At 51.9% G+C, this 21,982-nt stretch overlaps 1 protein-coding gene across 7 annotated transcripts in view; it reads right to left on the bottom strand.

Annotated features, from left to right (window-relative positions):
* ANKRD11 (ankyrin repeat domain 11) overlaps positions 1 to 21,982 on the bottom strand; it is a 180,619-nt gene that overhangs the window by 39,028 nt on the left and 119,609 nt on the right. Inside the window, exon 1 of one of the 7 annotated variants that reach the window (XM_030298540.1) lies at positions 15,653 to 15,675. The exons of 5 other annotated variants lie outside the window; for them this stretch is intronic. The gene's annotated coding sequence lies outside the window, so the exon portion shown is untranslated. Of the gene's footprint in view, positions 1 to 6,643; positions 6,787 to 15,652; positions 15,676 to 21,982 lie in introns of those variants that run through there. One more of the 7 variants, XM_030298539.2, reaches the window with a different exon arrangement.

Raw genomic sequence — 21,982 nt, 5'->3', positions numbered from 1 at the left:
GTGGCGCAGTCGGTTAAGCGTCCGACTTCAGCCAGGTCACGATCTCACGGCCCGTGAGTTCGAGCCCCGCGTCGGGCTCTGGGCTGATGGCTCAGAGCCTGGAGCCTGTTTCCGATTCTGTGTCTCCCTCTCTCTCTGCCCCTCGCCCGTTCATGCTCTGTCTCTCTCTGTCCCAAAAATAAATAAACGTTGAAAAAAAAAAAATTAAAAAAAAAAAAAACTGAGAGCTATTAATGGGTTTCAGGGGGGCCTGGGGGGCTCAGTCAGTTGAACGTCCACCTGACTCTTGATCTCGGCTCATGTCATGGTCTTGTGGTCATGAGATCGAGCCCTGTGTTGGGCTCTGTGCTGACAGGATGCATTCTCTCTCCCAAAACAAATAAACAACAACAACAACAACAACAAAACAACAACAACAACAAAAGAACGGTCTCATATTTTTTTTTTAATTATAAAAATTTTTTAACGTTTATTTTTTTTGAGAGAGAAAGACGGAGACAGAGTGTGAGCAGGGTAGGGGCAGAGAGAGGGAGACACAGAAGAATCTGAAGCAGGTTCCAGCTGAGCTGTCAGCACAGAGCCCAACGCGGGGCTCAAACCCACAAATCATGCGATCATGACCCGATCTGAAGTCAGACGCCCAATCGACTGAGCCACCCAGGGGCCCCATCATTTTTTTTTTTTTTTAAGATTTTATTTTGAAGTAATCTCCTCACCCAATTTGGGGCTCGAACTCACAACCCCAAGATCAAGAGTGACACGCTCCACTGACGGACTCAGGTGCCCCGAGTTTCATATTTTAAACCTTCGGAGACAAAGAAATTCAAATTTGTGACATATGAAAATCGAATGGAATTAGCATGTCCACGTCCATAAATCAAGTTTTATGGGACCGTGGCCGCGCCCAGGATGCGGTCCTGCCCCCCCCCGCCCCCCCCCCCGGGCGTCCGGTGCGGTGGCCGTCCTGTCTGCAGCCCCTGAGGGAGGCTGTGAGGCCAACACTGCCTTTCCCTTGGAGCTGGCGGGGATGGGGTGCTGCCACGCCCCAGGAGGAGGCGAGGTCCTCACACAACCGCAGTACAAGAGCCACAACTGTCCTTGAGAACGAAACCACAATCGACAACCTTAGTGACAAGACGCCAGCGGGCCTGGGGTGTGGCCCGACAGAGCCTCTGGGAGGGGCCGCCCATCCGGGGGCTTGCCTGCCATTTCATGGGACACAGGCTTCGCCAGAAAGACTCTCAGACAAACGAAAAAGATAATACTTATTATTATCAAGAACTGGGTATCTGGCAGTTATCTTCTCAAAAATCAACCAGCTGGAGTTATCACTTCAAGGAGAATGAACAGAACAGTAGCTGATTTGAGTTTCCAAGTGAAACCTGAGCTTAGGGTTTTCACGTCCACGAGCCCAATCCCAGTGTTTAAAGACATTTTAATGAGGTTGGTGGTGACTAAAAGGTTAGTTTTTAGGGGCGCTTGGGGGGCCCCGTCGGTGAAGCGTCCGACTTCGGCTCAGGTCACGATCTCGCGCTTCGTGGGTTCCAGCCCCACGTCGGGCTCTGTGCTGACGGCTCGGAGCCTGGAGCCTGCTTCGGATTCTGCGTCTCCCTCTCTCTCTCTGCCCCTCCCCTGCTTGGCTCAGTCTCTCTCTCTCTCAAAAATAAACAAACATTTTAAAAAACCCAAGAAAAAAATGTTAAGGTTACTCGTTAAACAATGTGTAAGGAGACACGTCAACATTAGGGAGATCTGCATAGCTGAATGAATCAACATTTTCCAAACAATCAATATGGGATATTACAGAATCCCACGAGGGAAGACCCACTAACACACAGAACGCAGCCATCATTCAGCAGTGCCAACACCAACCAGGAGGCTTTCCAGATCCTGTGACAAGGTCCCCAGATCGTCCCTTCTCATATGGCCTGTCTGTGAGAGGGTGGATTATTTTCATACTTAAAAAAAATAGCAGGTAGAGAAAACAAACGCCACTATTTTCACCAAATTTTTGTTGATTTTGTTTGTACAACAGTTACTTTTCAGGGAAAATTTGTATGTACTACTCTATTATTTTTAAGTGAGTTAACAATTTTACATTTTCCTCAGTGATGCTTTCTTTTGCTTTTTGTTTTTTTCTTAATGTTTATTTTTGAGAGAGAGACAGAGACACAGAACACAAGCAGGGGAGGGACAGGGAGAGATGGGGAAACGCAGAATCCGAAGCAGGCTCAAGGCTCCGAGCCGTCAGCACAGAGCCCGACGCGGGGCTGGAACCCACGAACCGCGAGATCTTGACCGAGCTGAAGTTGGAAGCTTTACCGACGGAGCCCCCCCCAGGCGCCCCTCAGTTATACTTTTAAACACAACACGTTAATACGATTTGAGAGCTATAACCCACATGAGAAAGCTGTGTGGGTCCTCACTAATCCTAAGTGTTGTAAGGCAATCGGCCCAGCAAGTCTGAGAGCCTCTGCAGAATCTCAAGAGCAGAGGACGCTCTGCAGACAACAGACCTGCCCCAGGAGGGAAACCCAAACCACGAGGGACTGACACGCAGCCACAGAACAACTACTGAGCAGAAGCCCAAACTGTCCTAAGAAAGTAAGTGGAAAAGGTCTCTAAAAAAAGAAAGACAGAACTCATGCAAAATGTCTTTAAAAACAAAAGGAAAGAACCTCAGATTACATAAATACATATTAATAAACAAAAATAAAGTCAAAGCCAAAAAGCTGGAGAGACAGTGTCAAAGTAGCATCGTGTGGACAAAAGTGTTGGCCAACAAGGCAGAGCTCTGTCCCCTCAGCAGACGCGGACTTACGACCACGGAGGCACCAGAAGGCAGGACAGGAGTGAAAGTCAGCTTTGTCCACCAGTGGCAAGGGACAGCAGGACATCTGCACAGAAAAATGTGACGATTCCCAACTTACACCATGCACAGAGATCCACTTCTAGACAGGCGATAGGTCCAAGTGTCAAAGGCACGGCCAGGAAGCTGCCGGGCAGAGGCACAGAAGAATCCCATCACAGCTGCTTCCAGGAAAAGAAAGATCTTAAAAGCAGAAGCACCAACCATGAAGGTAAGGTCTGAAAATTGTGACACTTTAAAAACTCCTACAAATCACTAACAAAAATGCAAACCATCCAGTACGAAAATGGACACGAGGGGCACCTGGGTGGCTCGGTCGATTAAGTGTCTGATTCCTGATTTCGACTCAGGTCACGATCTCACGGTTCATGGGATCGAGCCCCACCTTGGGCTCTGCACTGACAGGGCGGGGCCTGCTTGGGATTCTCATTCTCTCTCTTTCTCTCTCTCTCCCTTCCTGCCCCGACTGCATGCTCTCTCTAAAAGTAAATTAATTTGTAAAAAATGGACACGAGACTTAAGACACTTCACGAAAGAGGAAATCCAAAAGCCCGGGAAGTAGATGAGAAACTGATCAGCTGCTTCGGCAATCCAGAAATTCTGAACAACAATCAGAATACGGCATCGAGTGGCAGTGAAGACGTAAAGCAAAGGAAACGAACGGTTGCCTTCTGGTGGGCGCGTGAACCACGTGACTGCAGTGAGCCTGGACACACACGACGCAAGTGGACACGCGCCACAGCCACGGGCATCAGAGGCCACGCTGGCGTGGAACACGACACAGCAGTGACAACGTACAAATGACCCGAACGAGTCTCACAGATGATGCTGGGAAGAATCCCACTGTGTGTTCACCTAAGTGTCGCACAACAGCAGCCTGCAGGGCTCAGGGACGCGACGCAGGCCCACGTACAAAGACCACTCAGAACTGAGGACGTGGTCCCCCTGCGCTGAGGGGCTCGGGGGAGTTTCCACATGTGCGCTTTCTGTGGCGAGTGAACTGCGCGTTTTTACTTTGTGGACGTTGGGTGGCATGCTATACTTCGCAGTAAGTACAAGTTTAAAAAGCTGGCTGTGTTTAAGACGTGGTGTGAGTGCCACCCAGGCCGGACTTTAGACAGAAGGCAGGTGCCCTGACCTCGCCGCAGGGCCACCTCCTTCCCGTGGCCCTGGCCCCCAGGGAGGGCAGTGGAGTCACACGGAGGGCCAGGGGTGGCACCTCAAAGCTTCCCAGCTTGTGGAAGGCACAGAGCGCAGAGCAGAGAGCAGGGCGGAAATGAACCCTTGACACACCGCAGGTGCACACATCTCCAGGGTGGGAGGAGGAGACGGACTGAGAAAACAGGAGGCAAAACACCCTCTTCCACAGAAGGGCTAAGACACAGACTGACTATGATGGAAGAGGAGACTGACGTGGGCACGACAACCACGGAGCGAATAACGGCAGCGGGGAGGAGGTCTGAGACATCCCCTGAGGCTGATCTGTGCGGACTGAAAGTGACGGAGGTGACCAAGGGAGAAGAGACACAAATGGAGAGAACGAGGAGGAGGAGGACCGGGCGCACTCGCACATCTCTGCTGGGGGCGCACACGAGGGTGGCTCTCCGGGACGGGACCGGGCTCGCCCTGCAGCGACAAGCACACATTGCCCGACAAGCCAGACATCCCACAGGCAAGGCCAGCAAACGGTGGCCCGGGAGATTCATGGCAGAGGGCAGGTCCCGGAACACGGAGCCCACCTGCCAGGAGCCTATCTCTACCCGAGCGGGACAGAAGGGGGCAGGTCTATGACTCTGAGGTGACTTCCACAGTCCTGTCAGGTGTGGACAGCTGTGTCTGTGTTAATAATAGATGCAGAATATGCGAGGCTGGCTCAAACTGTGAAAATCCCCCAAATCAACAGACTAAAGCAGAAAACCATACAATCATTACTACTAATACAGAAAAAGTTGTGTTTTTGGTTTTTTTTTTTTTTTTTTTTTTAGTTTATCATTATTTTGAGAGAGAGAGAGAGAGAGAGCGCATGAGAGCGCAGGGGAGGGGCAGAGAGAGAGAATCCCAAGCAGGCTCCACACTGTCAGCACAGAGCTTGATGCAGGGCTCGAACTCAAGAACCGTGAGATCATGACCTGAGCTGAAATCAAAAGTCGGACACTTAACCAACTGAGCCCCCCAGGTGCCCCTACAGAAAAAGTATCTAACACAATTCAGCGCTCCTGAGAAAACCTCTCAGCACAGGAAGAGACAGGGAAAGACCTTCAATGTGAAAGCAAGCACCCATAACAGCTCCCAGCTACCATCATTCGTGTGAAAAATGGAATGCTTGCTCCCCAAAATCAGGAACAAGGCAAGGATGTCCCCCGCCCGCCCACCCACCCACTGCTGCTTTTGGACATCATACTGGAAGTAAGAGCCAGTGTAGTAAGGCAAGAAAAAGAAATTAAAAACATACAAATTGGAAAAGAAGAAATAAAACGTTCTGCTTGACGATGACATGATTGTCTATCTAGAAAACTGCAAGGAATCTCCAAAAATCCCTAGAAATAATGAGTTCAGCAAAGTTGCAGAACACCAGATCAACACACAGATATCCTGTACTCAGCTGATGCTTGAACACAGATTTCTTCACAAGTAAATACAGTACGTTGCTATACACACATTTTATCTTCTTTCTGACTTTCTTAATAACACTTTCTCCACCTTACTTCATTGTAGGAATAGATAATATGTATAACGTGCAAAGCATATGTTCGTCCCCTGGTCATGTAGCTGGTAAGGCTTCAGGTGGACAGTCAGCTAAGTCGTCAAGCTCTGAAGGAGTCGGGTTGCACGCGGGTGTTGGTGTCCACGACACCCACACTGTTCAAGAGTCAGCTGTACTTCCCACAAAGCAGCAGCGAGTATGCAGAAACACAACGCCACCCAAAATTGCTCTAAATAAAAATGAAAAACTTAGGTGTAAGTGTAAAAAAGAAAAACTATAAAAACCTGTGAAATTGTTAGGGGAAAATAAACACAGGAGAAAATCTCTGAGACCTGGGGCTACGCAGAAAGTTCTTGCTTTTATTTTTTTAAGATTTTACTTTTTTAAGTAATCTCTACACCCAACATGGAGCTCAAACCTACAAGTTCGAGATCAAGCGTCCCACGCTCAGTCAGCCGAGCCAGCCGGGCACCCTGAGGCAAAATGTTTTTAGACAGGAACCCAAAAGCGCCCGTCCACAGAAGGAAAACGATAAACTATACAATATTAAAGCCTCGGTTCCCAGGTGAAAGATAAGCCGCCAATGTGCGAATCACCAAAGAGCTTATTAATAGGGGCGCCTGGGTGGCGCAGTCGGTTAAGCGTCCAACTTCAGCCAGGTCACGATCTCACGGTCCGTGAGTTCGAGCCCCGAGTCAGGCTCTGGGCTGATGGCTCAGAGCCTGGAGCCTGTTTCCGATTCTGTGTCTCCCTCTCTCTCTGCCCCTCCCCCGTTCATGCTCTATCTCTCTCTGTCCCAAAAATAAATAAAAAACGTTGAAAAAAAATTAAAAAAAAAAAAGAGCTTATTAATAAACCACAATACAAACAGCAGCGAGCAGCAAACAATCCAACTGGAAAACGGACAAAAGACAGAAGACGCATTTTGCCAAAGAAGAGCCTGGAATGCCGCACGGTGGCTTTGCAGCCGTGTGCAGATGGAGGTCACCTACCAGGGTGTTTCCAGAACATTCTTCGGAAAACGACACGACACAGAAGTGTGAATATCAGGGGTTATCACACACACATACCATCTCATGAAGGACGTTACTCTGTAAACACGTGCCTGGGGTGTGTGGAGGGCAGGGACGCACGCTGTTTTTCTCACAACAGGAAGCTGTCAGGACATTTCAGAAACACTGGCCCAGCTGGTTAAGAACCCTGGGTCTGTGGTCAGATACGTCTAAATTTCTCAACCTATAAAATAAAGAAATAAAACCTCCTATTAAGAGCCTAGGGCCACGTCTGACTGGCCCAGCGCTCACTCAATGCTCCTCAACGAGCCGCCTCTCAGGCTGGGGACGGAGGAGGCCCGGGTGTGCTGCTAATGCTGTCCCCAGAGCTGGGGTGCGCACCTCCATCCCTCTCTGACGCCTCACTCCTCCCTTGTCACTGCCGCGCTGCCCCCGACAGTGAGGTCCTGGCTCTTCCGACCACAGGCTGGCAGAGAAGCCACGTCGGGTGCAGGGTGATGGCAAGACACCAGCCGGGCCAGGCGCTAAGCAGGCCGTGGGGTCCTCAGAGAGGTGGCCGGGCGGGCTGGCTGGGACCTGGCCCGGGAACCAGGAGTGTGGGCGTAGGCTCGGCCCACAGTCCACGGCAGGTGGATGTGACCCAGGTGCCCGTCTAGACGCACACCCCAAGCGACGTGGGTGCAGAGGCCACCAAAGCCACATCCGACTGTCAGTGCACACTGACGTGTACAAACCCTGCGAACAGCCCAGATGTCCCCCAATAGAGAACAGATGGACCATGGGAGTGCCAAGATGCTTAGCACACCGTGGATGAGGTTCCTGGAGGCTGCAAGTCAGTACGGAAATTATGCGGGGAGGGGACAACCGTCCTCACTTGGGGGGGTCGCACAGGCACACAGAGGACAGGCACCGTCTCCAGCACCGCTGTTGGCACGGGGAGCCTCTGAGCCTCTGCCGGCCCCGGGCTCCAACGACTGGGGCTCCCCCTCGAGGCACTGCCCCCAGTCCTCCCCCCGCCCCCTCCTGCCACACCACCTCCCAGAGGCAGAGCAGCAGTGACATGGCCTTGGCTCACAGCCCGCCTGGAAGTCCCCCTGCACACGGGCCCCTCTGCAGGCCCAAGTCCCCTGTTGTGACACGTCTGATTTCTCATCTCACCAAAGGGCGTTCCTGAGTCTCCCCGGGCCTCTGCCCCAGAGGCTGGACGTGGGACGCTGCCGTGCTCCTGCACTGCTGTGAACACAGCCGTGGGGGGGGCTTCCGGCTTCCACCTGCCCGATGACACTCTCAGGTAGATCTTTATCAGAATTGCTAAATTACGTGATGGCTCACAGCACAGGAAACCCAACGCGATAACCACACAGAACAGCACGCAGCACACGCCCCTCGGGGCCCCCATGTGAAAGACGCCAGCCCCCACCTCTGTAACGCTGGTGGGACCTGGAACACTCCTGAGACGAGGGGACCCTCGGAGAACGGGGAGGGAAGCCAGCCGCTGAAGCAGGTCCCTCTGGGAGGCACGCAGTCTCGGCCTCCAGCCACTCCGCCCGGCTCTCGGCACGGCCACACCGCCCCCAGGACTCTGCCTACACGGCCGGCAGTTTTCACGGAAACCTCGAGAGAGAAAAAGGGACTCGAGAGAGAAAGGGACGCGTCCTGTGGGAACTGAGTGCGAACACAGTGGCCTCTGGGGGTGAAGATGCTGTCTGCTCACGTGAGGCGTCACCAGGAGGACACGCAACTAAGTATCACCCAGTGTTCGTCCGCCAATTCTTCTCTTATAGATTTTAAGTCATCTCTACAGCCAAGGGGGGGGGGGGGGTGGCGCGGACTCACGATCCCAAGATCAAGAGTCGGACGCTTCACTGACTGAGCCAGCCGGGAGCCCCCAGGATTCTCAGATTCTGCTGCACGAGACAGCTGTCCCAGGCACCCCCAACAACAGAGGTAACGCGTGTCTCCTCCCTCAGCCTCAGCTGGGGGTGCAGACAGACACTGGCAGCTGTGAGCAGTGGGCATTCTGGGAACCCTGGGACTCCGAGCAGCGTCGGGTCTCACAGCCCCGTGCCCCCTGATGTGCCATCCCGTCCACGTCACCACCCCCCCATTTTCAAGCCCACATTCCTACACCAGACCGCGGCAGAGATGGGCAGGCAGTCATCCACACGACCCTGCCAAGTGGTTTTCAGAAAGGCTGCCGCGAGCACGTCCTCACCAGGAGCACGCGGGGTGCCCGGTCCCCACCCTTGCTAATACCATTTAAAAAAACAAGAAGGGGGCGCCTGGGCGGCTCAGTTGGTTGAGTGTCTGACTTCGGCTCAAGTCATGATCTCACGGTTTGTGACTTCAAGCCCTGCATCGGGCTCTGTGCTGACAGCTCGAAGCCTGGAACCTGCTTCGGATTCTGTGTCTCCCTCTCTCTCTGCCCCTCTCCTGCTCATGCTCTGTCTCTCTCTCTCTCAAAGATGAATAAACATTTTTTTAAAAAATCTTTTTTTAATAAAAAAACAAAAAGATGGTGAACATCAGCCTACTGGGCTCGTGCTGGCACCCGTGGCTGCCTGTCCGTGAGCGTCCCTTCCCACGTGACCACCTGTGCCCTCAGTCGCTCATCCGCTCTGCACGTACTGACCGCACTGCCCCTTGTGCAGGCCTGGGGACTGCAGCGGGCATGTGCTTCTCCGTCACAGAGGGTCTCAGGAAGACAGCTGGCTCACAGCGCGCCTAGCAAGGTGGCTTAGTCAGGAGAGGGCGACCGGGACACAAGGAACAGAACACTGGCCACACAGGTGAACACGAATCCTTGGAGCTGACGGAATGGCCTTGCCGTCGTCCCTGTGACCTCGGCCCAGCGGTGTGAGCCTGGACGTGTGCCAGACCCTGCCCGGGGACTGGGCGTGTGGGGCGCACCTGCTGAGCGCGGAGTCCTGCCTTCCCAAGCTCAGGCGGCACACGCTGAACGCAGCCATCGGAGTGACCTCATGGCACAACGGTGTCACCACAGGACGCCAAGGCCCGTCTGGCTGCCAGGGCACACCATGCGGGTGACGCCCTCACTGCAGCCCCTGCAATGACACGCCTCTCCCCTGCAGCCCTTCGTGTCCATCTGTCCGTGCCGAGCACCACAGAAGCCACTCACCCTGTCCACGTGCTGTGGCCTTCCCTCAGTGCCACACGGCGACGTTCCCCAGGACGAAACCCGAACCGGGACGGCCATCTGCTAACGGAGGGCACTGACCGGGGCTGACTCGCTTGCTACCAGACCGCAGCCTCAGTCTGAAAAGGACCCGCTGGGTCAGAAATTCTGTATCTGTGATGCTCCAGTTTTCCAAAGCAGGAGATCTGCTGCAGAAAAAAGGCTACAAAAACCCCTATCGTCTCTGCTTTCCTACATCAGATAATTGGCCAGGTTAAACAATAACTTCCCTCCTTTAACTGCAAGGACCGCCAAGTGGATGCTTGGAGCAAAAACAAGCCTAATTAGTAACAACTGAACCTTCCTGAAATAAACCCATAAAGAAGCCACCTCCTTTCCCCTCGAAGTCGCTGACAGCTGGTCTCCCCAGACGCGGGAACATACGACAGGAAGGCACACAGCGTCCACTGGCTTCCGGGGTCTCTGCTCTGACCTGGACCAGAAGGACGCTCTGTGGGAGCAGAGAACCGAACCGACTCCGTGTGAAGGCCTGTGCACGGTGGCCGACAGCAGGCACAGCCGCGCCTCGTTCCCGTGGCCGGAAGAGGACGCCCCCCGAGCTCGCCTCGGGGACCGCATCCAGGGCGCAGAGGCCGCTTACGGAGGAAGCCCCGGCCCCGCCGCTCCCGTCTGCGGCCAGTGTGGGGACAGGGCGGAGACAGGGCAGGGACCGTGGCGTGCGGTGTGCCCAGCTCCCCCCGCGTTCCTTCGGGAGTGCTGCCTGCGCGCGGCCGGGCCCTTGGGGCCTTTGCTGGGGCTCTGGTGCCTTCGGCCCGGATGTGGGGAATGCACCTCCAGGGGCGGCCTGACAGGCCAAAAATCTTGGTTGCTCCAGGACACCTCCCCCCGCACTTAACAAAACCAAATAAAAAGCTCTGGGTGAGAGGCACCAGGCTTGCTCAGTCGGTAGAATGTGCGGCTCTTAACCTCAGGGTCATGAGTTCAAGCTCCATGTCAGGCGTAGAGCCTACTTAAAGAATAAATAAAACTCGGGGCGCCTGGGTGGCTCAGTCGGTTGAGCGTCTGACTCTCAGTTTCAGCTCAGATCATGATCTCGTATTTCGGGAGTTTGAGCCCCACATCAGGCTCTAAGCTGACAGCACGGAGCCTGCTTGGGTTTCCCTCTGCCCTTCCCCCTCCCCCGCTTGTGCTGTCTCTGTCTCTCTCAAAATAATAAACTTAAAAAAAAATTAAAAATAAAAAAATAAATAAAAACATTGGGGCGGGGCGGGGCGGGGCGGGTGGGGGGTAGCTTCTGGATGTGAACGCAAACTGCCCAGAGAAATAAAGTCGTTTTTTCCCTTATTAAATAAAGGGCATTAGCTGAGAGGCTATGTTTAAAGTACATTTACCCAAATGTCCTACTTTCTGTAGAAGGGAACAGACCAGCTACACACCCGAAAGCCCGTCTGCAAACAAGACAAACAGCCATCACAAGGTGAACGGATAGGGAGGCGCGGGGACCACCCCACGGGAGACAACGCGGCAGTTAAGGGTGAACTGACGCACACCCCCACGGGGATGGCGTACACGGAGCGCGTGCGGAGGGAACGCATCCAGACAGAGCCGCGTACAGTGGAATCCCGTGTAGACGGAGGCCCAGAAGAGGCAACCCCAGGCCCCAGCAACGCAAACTCAACACCAAGGGGGCACCGGCTGCATCAGGGCCCGTGGCACTTACCGGGCAACAGGGCCGCACAGGGCACACGTTCACGCTCATGCCTGTACTTACTCATATCTACATCACACCTACATTTAAAAGGAGAAAAAAGTGGGGTGCCTGGGTGGCGATTTCAGCTCAGGTCACGATCACACAGTTCCTGAGTTCAAGCCCTGCATCGGGCTCTGTGCTGACAGCATGGAGCCTGCTTGGGATTCTCGTGCGTTCGTTCTCTCTCTCTCTCTCTCTCTCTCTCTCTCTCTCTCTCTCTCTCTGTCTCTTTCTGTCTCTCCCCCAACCCATGCCCTCCCCACAGCGTGCATGCCCCCCCCTTCTCTCTCTTAAAATAAACTTTGAAAGAAAAGAGAGAGAGAGAAAAGAAAAAATGTGGTGGGGTGCCAGGGAGGCCAGGGCGGGCTCTGCCTGGAAGTCTGTGGGCGACGCGGCCCTGCCAGCCCCTCCATTCAGGTGTCACAGGTGTATGTGCCTGTGAAGAGGCCCCAGGGGACTAACGCAACATCTGTGATGATAAATGGCCCGTCCCCCGTGTTCCCAGGCCCTGGTGGCCCAGCCGACGTGGTACGCAGCACATACTGCAGGCCAGCAGACACTGCACTTAGCTTCCTGTCCTACTCAGGGGGACCCTCAGACCACCGGGGCTGAGGCGCCACCCCAGCTTCTGGGATGGCCGCCACCCAGTGGAGGGGACTGGCTGCTTCCCTTCCCCGTGTCTACGACTCTGAACGGGATTCTTCCATGGCAAGGAGGGTTCACCACAGAAAGTGGGGTTTCTTTATTAAAAACTAACAGAGAGAGTCTGCTGAGCCCAAAGCATGTGGCTGGTGGCCACTTGCTGTGTGCCCACAGGGGAAGGAAGGCTGGGGGAGACCCAGTCACGGCTCACACGCGAGGACGCTCATGCTCCGTGTCCAGACAGTCCTCCCTCCGGAGCGAGCAAGCCCGGGAGCTGGCCACACGTGGGAACGGGTCTACAAGGACCTAGATGGCCTCCTTGAGGCCGCCTCTTAGGGTGCAAAGTCTGAAAAAGTGACTCTCTGACCGTGTGAGAAAAAGCCTGCCAGCCCCGTGCTGGACGAAGGCACCACGCAGGACCCAGTCAAGGGCAGGGGACAGCCGTAGTTACGAAGAGAATACCAGTTTCCACAAAATAACTCTCAGACCTACTGAAATACAAAGGTACGGAGGAAAGGCCGGAAGAGAAACACAGGTTACAAAATCGTATGCCCACAGGGGTGGTGAAAACAGAACATGTAACATAAAAGAGAACTTCCCCATGAATCGAGAACCCAGAAACTACTGACACTGGCCATCTGAGTAGGAGGGCTACATTTTCCAACGTTTTGCCTATCTGTATTTTCTAATTTTCTACCATGCACACATACTGCTTCTAAAATCTGACCACAGAAAAAGACAGATTGAATTTAATAATAAATACCTTAATTAATAATATCTTATCCAAGTAAGATTTTTTTATCTTACGAATCGTTTTACCTTCATGATCTGGACAAAGCCCCTATGAGTTTTGTCACAGGACGTACATGTCAAGGATGAAAGGCTGGAAACCCATATAGTGGGAAGGAGGGGAGCCTGGAGCCCACAGCTATGCAGACACGCCCTCCAGCGCCGCCTGCCCGGAGTTCCCGTAGCCCACAAGCATAATAAAAGGGAAGTTGTGCTGTTAGGTAATAAAAACCATCTAATACAACAGCCTCGGACACTGGCAATCCCTCCTGGACGCAAACAAAGGAGTAGGACGTGGCCAAGCCGGCTTTAAGGCTTGCATCCACCGATTCAAAGAACAAAACAAAACAAAACAAAACAAAAGCTGTGCCCTGGGTGAGGTGGCCAGCACAGCACACAGAGGTCAAGCCACAGCCCAAGTCCACAGCCCTACTCTGCACCCCATGTGAGCGGCATTTACACAATGTACAGAATGTACAATTACTTTTCAAACGATCCCAGGAATTTGGAGCACCCCTAAATCTGTTCAAGAGGAGTTATTGTATTCCATGATTTCCTCATTAGAAATATTTTCTGTCCTCATCATTTTATAATAAAGTAACAATAGCTATGATTTTCACTGAAATGTTTCAAGTATGCATAAAAGTATGAGAAACAATGCAACAAACACTTATGTATTCACCATCTGTTCACTTTGCCATATTTGCTTTGGAATTTTTTTCTTCTTAGAGAGTGAGGGAGGGGAAAAGGGAGGGGAGAGGGGTGAGGGGTGAGGAGGGAGAGAGAGAGAGAGACAGGGAGAGGAAGACGGGGGTGAGAGGGAGAGAGAGAGAGAGAGAGAGAGAGAGAGAGAGAGAGAGAGAGAGAGGCAGAGAGAGACAGAGAGAGGGAGGGAGAGAGAATGAATCCCAAGCAGGCTCCACACTGTCCGTGCAGAGCCTGACTTGGGGCTCGATCCCATGAACTGTGAGATCATGACCTAAGCCAAAATCCAGAGTCAGACAGTCAACCAACTGAGCCACCCAGGAGCCCCAGATTTTTTTCTTTTTTTTTTTTTAATGTTTATGTTTTGAGAGAAGGAGAGAGAGAAAGAGCATCAGCGGGGGAGGGTCAGAGAGAGGGAGACACAGAATTCGAAGCAGCTCCAGGCTCCGAGCTGTCGGCACAGAGCCCAACACGGAGCGTGAACTCACAAAGCGTGGGATCGTGACCTGAGCTGAAGTCGGACCCTCAACTGACTGAGCCATCCAGGGGCCCCTGAAGATTTTGGGTTCTGATGCCAATCTGACTTTGGCGCTCATCGTCTGCGTCCATGTCTTCACACTTACCTTACGTGTAAGCCTGTAAACACAGTACGTGGTATCTTCACAGGAAACACTGCGCAGACCCTCATGCCCCATCCCCTCCCGAGTATGCTTGTGCCATCTGTCTGCGCTCCTGCCGCCCGCGCACAACTGCGCTCCTCACTGGGGGCGTCTGGCCCCTGTGGGAAACACGGGTCTCTGCTGACTGGTGCTGGTGTCTCCCTGCTCCTCGTGCTACAAACACCCCACAGTGAGCACTGTTGGCGCGGCTCTTTCCGCAGCTAAGAGTCCCTTTAAAATTTACAGCCAGAAACGGAGTTACAAGAAACTGAGTGTAAATGCTTTTAAAAATCTGATCGAACTTGACACTACACAGCCATTCACGAACATGCCCTCTTCTATGCTGTAAACTCATCACGAAATTCGGCTGCGAGAGGGGAAGGGTGCTGTGCACATAACAGACTCCTGAGGAACAAGGTCAGGTTCCACAAAAAGTCAACAATCAGTGCTCAAACAGTCAGGTGGGAGCCCGAGACTCGCCCTGGGCAAAGCAGCACACAGCGAAAGGACAGGAGTTGAAAGCCCCACGGCCCGGATAGTTCTGAAACCCAGAAATCACACGAGCAAAGTGCGATTCGTGAGTGTTCCTCAGGAAGGAAGGAGCTACAGCTTTTGCCCAATTCTTAGAGAGTCCAGGACCCAAAAAAGGTTTTGACGGTGGTTTCTTCTTTCTACACAACGCGGCACGTGTGAACGCCCAAACAAAGCACTGGAGGGACACTTTACTTTCCAAATCCAACTTCCGAATCAACTAAAAACTCACTAACAAACCCAGAGGAACGCTATTATATTATAAATGACCAGACTTCTCTCTTATTAAATTTTTATTTTTTTTAACATTTATTTATTTTTGAGAGAAGACAGAGACAGAGCACGAGCAGGGGAGGGGCAGAGAGGGAGACACAGAATCTGACGCAGCTCCAGGCTCCGAGCTGTCAGCACAGAGCCCGACACCGGGCTCGAACTCAGAGGCATGAGATCACGACCTGAGCCGAAGTCGGCAGCTCAACCCACTGAGCCCCTCAGGCTCTTGAACCCAGAAAAAACCATATCATAACCGAAGTCATGACTCACACTGTTCATATGCAATACTGTAAAATTTTTAAAAACTGAGATTTCCACTGAGAAAAATTCCAAAGCCCAAGTTCACAGTCCTGTGTCAAGGGGAAGAAGGATGTGAAACCACCTGCGGATCTGAAGGTTGGCTGTGCTGTGGAATGCAGACAAGACCGGAAAACAAGGCTGTCCTGTCTCTCTCCACAGTGAACACGTCTCGGGACTCCTCTGTGTAAGTCAGCAGGTAGAGTGATCACGCACTCAAGCTAAAAGGGCACAGACAACATACAGCGGACAGGGCGGCCTACCAACTTCGCGGGCACGCCAGCAAGGCTCTTGTGTGCACAGACCCCACCAAGCGTCCCCACCTTCCGGAAAGACTGTGTGGGTGAGACCGAGGCACGTCACCTTAGCAACAGCTCCAAACATACGTGCACCCAACACCGGCTGCTTTCTGAAAGCTGTAAACAGAGGACAATGGCATCAAAGTTCCAGATTAAGGCAAGGACCATCCACCCCCTGCCCTCTCTACCCTCCCCCAGCCTTACATCCCACTGAGAACACTGGGTGATTCCGCGTGTGCAAAGGTGCTTCTAATCCCCAAGGATGTGGAACACTGCATAATTACGTACCCACCGGAGGCACCTTCGTGCACAGACACACAGTGGCCACGGGACGGCAGTCTGTGACAAAGGGCACAGCTTTGGGCCCGGAGCAGCTATAGCCCTGGCAGGGATTTCTGGGCCTGGCTGACCCAGGTCGCTGGAGGGCCTCCTCCCCACAGGCCGAAGGTTCCAAGGTTCTTGTGACAAAGCAGGAAGTCACAACAAAACAGGAGAAAGGTGCGGCAGGCCTCCAGCCTCGGGAAATCAGGGAGAGTTTCCTGGTAAAGTCCAAGGTATGGGCCTCTGAACCCATTTCCATCTTTGGAAAACACAGTCCGTTTCCTCTCAGGGGAAGAAAACTTAGTAAGTACTCCCCGGAGATCTGAAGACTGTGGAACTCAACCATTTGGTCTAGGATAAACCGCAGCATAAACAGGTGTGCCCGGGACCAGGCCTGAACACGGCCCGGCGGGAGTGACACGCCAAGAGTGAGGCGGGGCCGGACGCGGGAGAAACTGGCTTGGTTTCAAGCCAACTTGGTTCCGATCATAAATTTCCACCATCTCCGTCCGTCTTCCTCCAGCTTCTGATGTGCTGGGGAATGATCTGCTTTCTCCTTATTCCCTTCCTACCATATTCTTCAAGCAGCAGACAGAAAAGGAGGCGAATAAATCCACATGCACGGACTGACATCTTTAAGAGAAAAAAAACAAACCTGGTATTTCACGCCGTGAACCCTGCTGTGGGCCGTACAGATACACTTCTCCGTACAGGCGCCGCTGAAGCTCAACTCTCAATATCCCACGGAAACGCAACTGCGTGATCAAACGGAGATGTGAAAGTGTCCTGAGAATAATCCCTCTTCTGTCCGCTGAGGACTGAAGACAAGTCCACGTCTTTCTGCACAGGTACTGACCCCCACGCGGCAAAGGGGTGGAAGAAAGGAAGGAGGTGAAGGCAGGGAGGGCCTGCGTCACGTGTCCTGAGAAAGGCGCCACGGGTGTGCTCTAGGACGCTGACCTCAGGACGCAGACACCGTGTGAGACTGAGCACTCATGTTCGTGGGCAGCTAAGTGCATTTTGCTGAAGCAACGTCCAAGTTCCTAAGCGGACAGAAACCAACACCCATGAACTCCAACACTGTTTTACAGGCCCAGCTATTCAAATGCATCTGTGGCAAATTCTTTCAAAGTAAAAACAACTCAGATTTGTCTTTCTAGGTGACCGTGCCCCTGTGTGTAGCCTGGGGGGAGGGGGGGAGTGGGGGAGACCCTGGCAGTGGAGGGACACCCGTGAGAAAACACAAAGAAGCCAGCCAGCTGCGGCCCGAGGAAGAGTACTGCAGGGGCCTATGTGGTCCCCTCGCAGAGAAAACGGACAGAGAATCTCGTTCCCGAAGACGCGCTGTTCTGCCTCTTGGAGAGCTCCTCGAGCTCTGGGAAAGGAGCCCCGTGCTGCGAAGCGTCTCCCCACTCCTCCTCGGCCTCTCTGCCGGGTTCCCTGTCCCACGTGCTTCGTGCTCCTCTGCTGGCTGCTGGCAACAGGAGGCTGCGTTCCGTGTTCCAAAGACCGGGGCGAGCTGGCGGCACGGAGGGAACGGAGGCCCTGGACGCTGCCGGCCGGGGAGAGCGCAGGCGCCTCACCATCCACTGCTTGGTGGCTCGAGGCCGCCTGTCTCAGCCTCCTTGCCTGTCCGCCGGAAGGCTGGGGAGCACGGATGAGTGCTCCCCACTCTGGCAGCTGTACCGGGTGACGGTGCCCCCCTTCAATCCGTGTCTGGGATTTAACGATCCATTTCAAATTACATCTGCACAGCACTTTACTTTCAAACGTTATTTTATTTAGAGCCCCTAAGTAGTTTCAGTTGAACAGATGGCATTATTTCCGCTTTACAAACAAGACAGGAGCTGAGGCGATCTGAGACACACTGTCACGGGGAGTGCCCGGCAGGCAGGACCCCCGACTGGGGACCCTCTCTCGGGGCCACAGGCCGGCTGGGGGTGAACGAGCTCCCAGGGAAAGACAGACAGATCTCATCCCCTTGGGGACAAAAAAAAAAAAAAAAAAAAAAAAAAATCATTCCGTCTTTCACAATTACCCATGAATCAAGGAGTCTCACCTTCCACTGTGCACAAGCTGCCTCGGTCCTGAAGAAAACCCTGGGTGCTTCTCGGCAAACGGGCCTGCGGAGGCTCAACGAAACCTAAGGACAAGCAGGGCCAGGCCGGCCTGCTCGCCTGGGGAAGCTGGCAGGGGCCGCCACACAGGCAGAGTTCCCAAGTGTCAGGGTTAAAAATGAGGACAGCAAAGATGACTTTGGGAGCAGCGTCCCTCATCAGTAACAAATGAAAAGACAACGATGGACGAGGTAGGAAGTTGGACAACTTGAGAATTTTTGTCTTCACCTTGAAGTGAACACCAAATTGCATTTTCTCTGGTTTTGCTATAAGACTTCTCGTGGAAAATACCACTGAAAAGAGACAGTGAGAACAAGTGAAAGTCAGAGGAAAAACCACACACACACACACACACACACACCCCATAATCCAAGCTAGAGTGACCAGGAACATGAAGCCTGGCCCCGGGCAGCCTGCCAGGTGACCACACACACTGACAAGCTACTTGAAGCGAACACAGGTGTCAGCACCAGGGCATAGAACCCTGTCAAGGTGACCACAAGATGAAGGTGTATAATGGCCACATTTGTGGAGGAGGAAAAAATGAATAGGAAAAAAATCCAAAGACAAAAAAAAAAAAGAGAGAGAGAGAGAAACACAAGTGAAAACAAACAGAAAGCCCAGTACAGTATGACACATGTTCACTGAGTCTGAAAGTAAGAGAGCAAAGAAATCCAGTTAGGAGACAAAGTCCATCAGATGGGAACGGGAAAGCTGAGAATCAGCGAGGGAAATCTAACACAAAAATCTGGAAAGATTCCAAGAGGAGAGAAGAGATGAACCACGCAAATACTGAGCAGGGCAGAGGCTGCTGCCTTAGCACGGGCACAGGCTTGGGGCCAACGCACAGCCCAGGAGGCAAAGTCACGGAAACACGGCCAGAGGCCCCTTTCACAAGGAGAGGGTTCCAAACCTGTGCTCACGTGAAAAGCCTCCCCGGAAAGAGCAGGAGCTGACAGGGAAAATGGAGCTGGCACTACCAGAGGACAGGAGACGACCCCCCACCAAAAGTCAGAGTACACAAGATTCGTACACAGCAGTGAGCACACACGACATGTTCCACCAACTCCCGTCAAGGACACAACAGACGGTCATGAGCACTGACCAGGCGCAGACCTACGGAGCACGTTGAAACCCTCTGAAAGGATCACTTCTTGCCCCTCAGTGCAACTTAAGACACGGGAAGGCAGGACCAGGAAACACCTTAACTCTGAGAATTAAGAAATGTGCTTCTAAGGACAAGGACCAAGGACAAACTCAGAGGAGTGGTGATTAAAAATCTTCAAAACAAGGAACGACATAACGCTACACAGTAAATTTGGAAATCCAGGTAAAGTAGCTCTCAGAGGAAAATATACTTATTTCCAGAAGGCATCCCCAAAGAGGTTTTAAAAATCAGAATAGGGGCGCCTGGGTGGCTCAGTTAGTTGAACGTCCAACTTTGGCTCAGGTCACGATCTCGCAGTTCACGAGTTCAAGCCCCACGTCGGGCTCTGTGCTGACAGCTCGGAGCCTGGAGCCTGCTTCGGATTCTGTGTCTCCTCCTCTCTGCCCCTCCCCTGCTCACACTTGCTCTCTCTTTCTCTCTCAAAAAAATAAACGTTAAAAAAAATTCTTTTTATATCACAATGGGCAGGGGGGCACCTGGATGGCTCAGTTGGTTAAGTGTCCAACTTCGACTTGGGTCATGATCTCACAGTTTGGAAGTTTGAGCCCCACGTCGGGCTCTGAGCTGACAGCACACAGAGCCTGCCTGGGATTCTCTTTCTCCCTCTCTCTCTCTCTGCTTCACCCCCACCCTGCTTGTGCTCCCCCCCCCCCCCGAAATAAATAAATATATAAAAAAAAATCAGAATATATCCAAAAACATAAAAGGAAAATATGATGAGGAACACAAAATAAAACACATAATAGAGACTGAACAAAGTAAAGACGGATTTTTATTTTAATGATCCACAAAATAGCCGAGCTGAAGTAGACAGGACAAGCTAAATGGTGGAATAGGACAGTAATGAGGCAAGTCAGAAAGGAAGGACTTTCTGGTCAGCGGGAGGGAAAGCAGAGGGTGAAAAGAAGTGGCTGGCCTACCGGAGGTGACCGTGGGCCACACTCGGGCCAGACCCTGGCTGGGGCTAAACAATGGACCCACAGAACGCCTCTCCACACCGGAATATCAGAGGCGATAGGAAGGTGACAGGGTTTTATAAAACTAATAAATATACATCATACATTCAAGTGAATGAGGATCCACAGACACGCATACACTAAATAGGCCATATGTACTAAGATTTACTGCAGGAATCGGTTCCAGGGCTCTGAGGGCAGGTGGGGCGCGGCTCGTCTCAAGGTCTCTCGGCAGGTGGAATCCAGCCGCTCACACTCCCTGGGCTGACTGTGGTCTGTAAACACATGGGCAGATCCCTTCACGGGGACACCTAAGCCAGAGTCTGAGGAACAGCACAGCCACCTACCCCAGGTGACCCACCACACACATGTACACATACATGCACGGAAACACCGCAGAGAAAGGTTTCTGGGCAGTGAAAATGTCATGTCTTAGGTTTTACCTTTGGCCGTGTTTCCTAATTTTCCAAAATGTGGAGTACTGCTTCAACAATAAAGGTTATTTTTAAAAAGAGAAAACAGGTGACCATGAACAAGCCCACCTTATCACTGCTATTAGGAAAAGAGTATTCAGTGATTCACCTGCAAGCATGAGGCCAGTCAGCTGCAGGTATCTCCTAAAAGGTCTGTTGCCAGACTGAGGAAGTGCCCTTGCGTTTGCAGAGTTTTATCATAAATGGGCATGAGATTTTGCAAATGCTTTTTTTTTTTTTTTTGCGGGGGCGGAGCAATCTTTAGAGATAATCTCATGGTTTTTCTCTTTTATTATATCAATATGGTATATTACATTGATTTTTGAACGTTAAACCAAATTTGAATTCTGAGATAAATCCACTTGTCACGAAGTAGGACTACTTCCGTGTTGCTAAATTTGCTACAAAGTAAGGACCTTTACAGCCACATTTGTGTGGACGTGGGCCTACACCTTCTTGTCCCGTCCTCTCTCTCTGACTGTGCACACCCTCCCGTGCTGTGGAGGACCTGAGGATAACTGGCATCCCTTTCCTTCTTTAATGGATGGTATAAATCAACAGTGAGGCCAGGTGGGACTAGAGGTTTCTACGTGTCAAGAACTACAATTAAATATTCAATTTCTTTAATAGATACAGGGCTACTCAGGTGATCTATTTCTTCTTGAGTGAGCTTAGGTAATTTGTGTCTTGTAAGGAATTCATTCATTTCATCTAAATTGTCAAATTTATTGACATAAAGTTAATAAAATTCCTTTATCCCTTTAATGGCTACAGGACCATCGTGATAGTCCCTCTCTCATACCTGCGCCTGAAAAATTTATGTCCTTTTTTTCCCTGATTTGTTTGGCTAAAGGTCGATCAGTTCTATTTATCTTTTCAAAGAACCAACTTCGGAGTTCATTAATTTTTCTCTATTGCTTTTTTAAAAACTATCATTTTGATAGATGAAACAAGCAGAAGACATTCCACTCCATTCATGTGAAAAAGTGAGCACACTAAGACAGAAAGACTTCGTCAACCTAATAAAGGCAATCTACTGAAACTCAGGAGGTGAGGACTTCACAGTGAAAGATGAAGCCCTCCCTCTCAGACTGAACAAGGCAAGAAAGCCCACTCTCAACACTTCTGTCCAGCATGCAGGACCCGGACGGTGCAGTAAGACAAGAAAGAAACGGGTATACAGAATGGGAAAAGGAAATGTGTCTTTACTCACACTGGCATAAACATCTATGTAGAGCATTCTACAAAATCTGTTTGTT

The sequence above is a fragment of the Lynx canadensis genome, chromosome E2 (genome assembly GCF_007474595.2).
Source record: "Lynx canadensis isolate LIC74 chromosome E2, mLynCan4.pri.v2, whole genome shotgun sequence".
NCBI lineage: Eukaryota > Metazoa > Chordata > Mammalia > Carnivora > Felidae > Lynx > Lynx canadensis.
Note: the sequence above shows the minus strand (reverse complement) of the source record. Positions and strands in the feature narration are given on the sequence as shown.